Source organism: Nothobranchius furzeri, chromosome 3 (genome assembly GCF_043380555.1).
Source record: "Nothobranchius furzeri strain GRZ-AD chromosome 3, NfurGRZ-RIMD1, whole genome shotgun sequence".
Classification (NCBI taxonomy): Eukaryota; Metazoa; Chordata; class Actinopteri; order Cyprinodontiformes; family Nothobranchiidae; genus Nothobranchius; species Nothobranchius furzeri.
Genome location: NC_091743.1, coordinates 90174174 through 90181037, shown reverse-complemented (window position 1 = coordinate 90181037; position 6864 = coordinate 90174174).

Genomic DNA, 6864 nt, shown 5'->3' with positions numbered 1-6864 from the left:
TGTGTGTGTGTGTGTGTGTGTGTGTGTGTGTGTGTGTGTGTGTGTGTGTGTGTGTCGAGTCTGACGCAGTGTTGGAAAGTTGTGTGGTTGTGCCATACAGGTGTAAAGGAACAGAACCAAGTAAAGAGGAAGGGAAAGTACAGATACAGGTTAGAAAAGAAGAAAGAACTAAAAAGAAGGGGTGATGGGGTGTGAAGTGGTGAAGAACAGGTGATCTTATCATCTAGAAAACGGATTTAGCAGCTGTTTAATCCTGACGTGATCAAACCCAGTGAATCCTGATAAGAATAATAAATGTCTGACCTGATGTTGGGCTAATACAGCCAGTCAGTCACTCCTCGCTCCTTGTAAAGTTTATTGTCCACATAAAGCTTATCCACCGCGATGACAGCTCTCTTCCCATTCTGGATAAACTTTTTACGCAGCGGAAAGAGAACCCGGCGTCGATCCAGAATCTCTTTCGGGAACTGATCATTCACGCTGAAATCTTTTCCTTTGAGCTCTCTTCCGTGACTTTTAACAAGATCCTTCTGCTTAAAATGTTCAAATTTAGCCACGATGGGACGAGGTCTTCTGCTGTCCCCTCTTTTAGCTCCAAGGCGATGTACCCGGTGAAATGTGATGCTTTTTATAGTTTCTTCTGGAATCTTCATTTCTGTCTGGAGAAAGTTCTTGATTGTATGTTCGCAGTTCTCCGCCCCTCCCGTCTGCTCCGGCAGACCTGCGAACACCAGATTATCCCTCATGCTGCGGGCCTGAAGGTCCAAAACCGTCTCCTTCAGAGTCTTGTTGTCCTGGGTGATCCGCGTCATTCCCTCTTCCAGGGAAGAAACGGACTCCCGCAGAGACGCGTTCTCAGCAGCGAGCCGCTCAACCTGCTCCTGGCTGAACTCCAGAGATGTTCGGAGGCTCTGAAACTCCTGGTGAAGAACCTCGAGCAGATGAAGTCGCCCCTCAAATCCCAGAAGCCGTTTATCAATAGAATCTAATAATTCTGATATGTCCTTCCGGGGAGATGAGGCCTCAGGCGAGTCCTGAGGACGGCTCCTCTTGGTCCCAGCAGGTGTTTCAGCCTCAGCTGCTGATTTCTTCGGACCCATGACGAATAACTCAAAAACTTCGTCAATATAATTTAGTAAACTTTCTGAATTCTCTTCACTTACCTCCAGATTGAGTGAGTTATACTTACCAGATTATTTTTTGCGTTGTCAGTAAATAAATTAGGCGAAAATGTGTCTTAATTGTTTGTGAATGTTTGTTAACGAGCTGCCATCAGCTTCAAATGCTACCGTGTATCCGGTGATCGGCCGTCAGCGCATGCTCACACCCAGCCTCCCAGAAATCCATTTTAAAATACAGTACAAAAACCTGAGTGCCAGTTCACAGTCCATGTCCGGTCTACTTCCCCCAACTTCAACGTCCAAAAGCCAACGAGAACAGATGTGTTTTCAGTCTTCCTTTAAAGGTTTCTAATGACTTGGCCTGTTTTACATCAGCTGGCAGCTCATTCCAGAGACTTGGTCCAAGTACTGAAAAAGCTTGACTACCACTAGACTTCAGGCTGTACCTAGGCACAGTTAGTAATCTCTGGTCAGCTGACCTAAGGGAACGCACCCGGACATGCTGGTGGATGATATCGGAAAGATATTTAGGAGCCCCTGTGTTTAATGCCTTAAACACAAACTGGAGGACCTTAAACCTGATGCGATAAAAAACAGGGAGCCAATGCAAGGCACGTAGGACTGGTGTTATATGTTCAGACCTCCTGGTAGATGTTAACAACCGGGCTGCAGAGTTCTGAACCGCCTGGAGGCGTGCTACTGGAGCTTGTCTAAGCCCCGCATATAGCGAATTACAATAATCCAGCCTGCAGGTAACAAAGGCATGGATTACAGTTTCCAAATGATTATGGGACAGAAAAGGCTTAATTTTCGCTATGCGGCGTAGATGAAAAAAGCAAGATCTCACAATACTGTTCACCTGAGCATCAAATCTGATATAGCGCCTTCTAGAGTCCAGGAACCCCCCAAGGCGCTTTACAACATAATCAGTCATTCACCCATTCACACACACATTCACACACTGGTGGGGATGAGCTACAATGTAGCCACAGCTGCCCTGGGGCGCACTGACAGAGGCGAGGCTGCGGAGCACTGGCTCCACCGGTCCCTCCAACCACTACCAGCAGGCAAGGTGGGTTAAGTGTCTTGCCCAAGGACACAACGACAGCGACAGACTGAGCGGGGCTCGAACCTGCAACCTTCCGATTACGGGGCGAGCGCTTAACTCCTGTGCCACCGTCGCCCCGCATGTCATGTCATTGTCCACTCCTCTCAGAAAGATCAGTAACTGAGCGGTGTCGGATGCATCCGTGCTTTCATCGCAGGCGCTAATGAGAAAAGGTCAAACTCAGTTCCTTTTGCCTCTAACTGTCTCTTAATATCTGATGAAGCGTCTTCAATTCTCCGTACCACAGTGTTACGAGCCAGGCAAATATTGGCAAACTCTTGCTTCTTGGAGGGACACATTTTCTCAACAATTGTCAACACACAGTCTTTAATAAATTCGCCCTCAGTGAAAGGTTTGCAGTGCTTTGCAATCAGCGTTGTCACCTCGTAGCTTGTCTTTGTGGCGTTTTCATTTGAGTCACGGGCTCTTGTGAAAAAGCGCTGCTGTGCCATTAAAACAGCTTCCAGTTGCTTCACTTTTTAACCGCGTTCATTCCCAGTTAGCTTGCCGTAGCTAGCATGTTTCGTCTGGTAGTGCCTCTTGACGTTGAATTCCTTGAAAACAGCCACAGTCTCTTGGCAAACTAGGCAGACACAGTTGTTTCGTATTTCAGTGAAAAAATAATCCAATTTCCACCTGTCCTGGAAGCGGCGGCCCTCACAGTCAACTTTCTGTTTTTTGTTTACAGTCACCATGCTAGAAATGGACGGGGCTGAAACGATCACGCAAGGCCAAGGGTCACGGCAGCCAGGGTGCGGCCACAGCGCTACTGCCATCTTCTGGTGAAAAGTAAAAGAGTTTTTTTGTACACATGTATTTTATACTGTGGTCAACAGTGTGGCGGGTCGCATATTGTTGATTTTATGATAGAGGCCGCGGGCCGGTAAAAATTTGACCACGGGCCGCAATTGGCCCGGGGGCCGGACTTTGGACATGTCTGTACTAAAAGCTAATAATGGGTATATTAGAGCATCCTGGTGTAATAAGCTATACTTTTATGAATGACACGATTAGTCGACTATTAAAATATTCATTTCTGGCAGCCCTAGTTCAAACAAGCAACCCACCAGTTACAGGGCAAACCTCTAGCCCCTGAGCCACTGTTGCTCTCTATAAACAGCTGTTTATATCAGGTTAGCACACACGGTCAAGTTAAAACTATGTATTTCTAGTTTAGGGATGCAAAGGCTGGTGCCTATCTCCAGCAGTCTCTGGGCAGGCAGGTGGAGTACACCCTGGACAGGTTGCCGGTCCATCACAGGGCATCACAGGAAAAACAACCAAGCACACACTCCTAGGGACAATTTAGACGGACCAGTTAACCTGACAGTCATGCTTTTGGACTGTGGGAGGAAGCCTGGGGTACCCAGCGAGAACGCAAACATGCACAGGGAGAACATGTAAGCTTCATGCAGAAAGACCCCAGGCTGGGGTTTGAACCTGGTATCGTCTTGCTACAGGGCAACAGCGCTAGCCACTGCGCCGCTGTGCAGCACTTGTGTATACATACACTAACCCTAACCCTAATCTGAACACTAAAAGGGGAATTTTTATTGATGTAATTGAAAATTTTAGCCTTTTGATACATGAAATAACAAATTAGAGATCTTTTACTTGTGTTGGCCATAATCTCAAACTTTTGTTCAAGTGGAAAAGTGCTAAACATCCAAAAATCCTTAAGTCTTCTATCTTTCTTTCAGCTAACAAGGATAACCAACATGGCTGCAAACAGCACGTAAACATAAAGTCACCTGTCCACTGGTTCGTTAGTGTGAGGTGTGCTGTGGCGTCCGAGCCCCACGGCCGTCCCCACAGCCCCACTGGGCCTCAAAAGCAGAGACAGCACTTGTGTCCAAGCAGTTTTCTTCTTGTCTCTATTTGTCCAACACTTTGTTCCAGAGGCACATGTGCATGTTGTCTGTTTCATATAAAAGGTTTCAGTTTCTGAAATGAAGTGCTGCACAAAACACACTCAGTATAAAACACTACTGTGTGCGTGCGCGCGCGCGCACACACACACACACACACACACACACACACACACACACACACACACACACACACACACATTTGGGGTACTTTAAGTGAATTGTGTCTTAGTGGAGCTTGGCGTGTTGTGTGTATGGTTTGCGTGTGTACATGTGCAGGTGTATGCGTGTCTGTAAAATGTTCCAGGCTGTGGTCTAGGTAAGTTAAACGTGAGTTTAAACCTGAAATAGCTCATGTGGGTAAATTAAAGCTCTCGTTGAGTCACGTTTATTTCTGTTAAAGCCTTGAATCAGGATCACTAAAACTTTTATGATCACTAGAGTACACAGCCTTGCTGCAAGCAGCATGCTGATGTCTCTTAAAGCAGTGTGTGTGTGTGTGTGTGTGTGTGTGTGTGTGTGTGTGTGTGTGTGTGTGTGTGTGTGTGTGTGTGTGTGTGTGTGTGTGTGTGTGTGTGTGTGTGTGTGTGTGTGTGTGTGTGTGTGTGTGTGTGTGTGTGTGCGTGTGTGTGCGTGTGAGAGAGAGAGAGAGAGAGCTTGTAGGACTACAAAACTCACAGTACCTGCCTTCAAAGGAATCTCAGCCTTTCTTGTAGCAACACAACATCAGGCCCTGTCCACACGTAGCCGGGGATCTGCCAAAACGTAGGTATTTTTCTACGTTATGGCCTGTCATCCACACGAAAACATAGTTTTTTCACACTAAAACTGATCTTTTTAAAAACTCCGTTTTGGGTGTCTGCGTGTGGACGGACAAAACCGGAGTTTTAAGGTCCGCAACGTCACTTTCCGCGACAAAAAATGCTGACATCACGTGTGCGACCTGTGTTTACACTAGCCGGCAGCATGGATGCCCTCAGAGCTGCGCTCGCTTTATCAATTGTCCAAGCGCTTTCTGCTTGTTTGTTTTTGCAAGTGGAATTACTGCTGCTTGCGGAAGACCACAGACGAAGGACGAGGTTAAGAACGGGGGAAGTACTGCCGCCTACAGGTCTGGCATGTCCTTAACAACGTATTTATCCGGGTACGTGTGGACAGTTTTTTTTTTTTTTTTTAAACAAGGTGGTGTGGATGCAAGTTTTTGGAGGGGCGGGTATTCGTTTTTTAAAAAATCCAGCTACGTGTGGACTAGGCCTCAGGAACAGCTAACGCTGACGTACTTATAGGTAGAAAACATTATTTTGTAAGGTGTAAAAGTACAGACCGCTTTTGTGTTGGAATCTGAGATTCTGAGAAACATCTGAGCCAGACGGAGTCCTGAAAACCTGCCGGCTGCAGCTTTGCAGGAGCTGTTTTACTAAAAGAATGTAAAAGTACACAGCTGGATAAATAAATCACACTATGAAATACTTTGAATACACACAGAGTACCATACAGGAGAGTCACAGAACCGATAGAAGACTTTCTGACATATCCCTGCAGACTATTATTATGGAGTTGGAGAAGCGTGTCGCACTGCCGTTAGTAGTCCAACCGGTTGGGGGGTCACATGATGCAGCGAAGCTAGAAGGATGCTTTTCCAGGGGTTCTCTGATGTTGAGCACTGGAAATACCCTTATTGCATTTGAAAGGCCAGTTTTCACATCTGTTCTGATGTGTTAATGCACGACTGGCCTGAGGTCCAAAACTACGCAAGCTAACTCAATGGATGTGCGTTTCATGTGAAGAGGAAAGTCAGCAACAGGAAGCTAGCATTAGCAAGATGGTGAACAATCAGATGCAACTTCCTGTGGACAACGCATTCATACTACAAGCGATACAAGAGGGGAATCAAGTCCTTACGTCCAATAAGCTGGATGTCAGAACATCAGAGATTAATGAGTCCATATCGGGGCTGAAGACCAGGCTTCAGAACCTGACGTCCCATCACTGAGGCGGAGGAGTTTATCGGGGCCGCGGGAGACCAACTCACCCAACTTGACCTGCGCATAAATGAGCTAACTAAAGATAATGAGTACATGATGGAGAAAATAAATTCACTTCAGAACTACAACAGACGCAACAATATCCGTATCCTTGATGTGCATGAGGGGCTGTGTTGGGATGGGAACATTTCCATGAACCACTGAACAAGCTCACCGGATATCTGCACAAAGACCATCCGTGAACGGGAGACAGACACCCGTGTTGATACGCCTGCTCAGGTACCAGGACCGGGAGACGATTCTGTGTGGTTGCAGAACGGTCCAAGGGAAATGAAGCTCCCATGTGTGAGGAAAAGCCAGTGATGTTTTTCCTGGACCTGAGTGCTAGCGTGGTAAAGCGCCGAAAGGAATATGACCGGGTGAAGAAAGAGCTGAGATCCCGAGATGTCCAGGTTGCCCCACCTTAACCTGCCTCCTTGAGGATAACGCTCTCAGCTGGGACGAGGAAAATCTGTTAAACGCCGAAGGAAGCAGCCGTGTTAGTGAGAGAACACGCGTGGGAAAACTGAAGAGATGAGTTATGAAGCTATGGTTGCAGTTTTCTTTTATCCTCTCTGATCACGGCAATAACTGTAAGTTATTATTGTTTAAAGATATGGTTCACTTGCGTGTTTAGCTCTTATCTAGAAATAACTGTAATGGCGGCCATTATTCAACTCTTAATCTCAGAAGTGTTTCATATGGTCTTCTTTTTTTTATGGGATATTTTTTCTTTTTTCTGT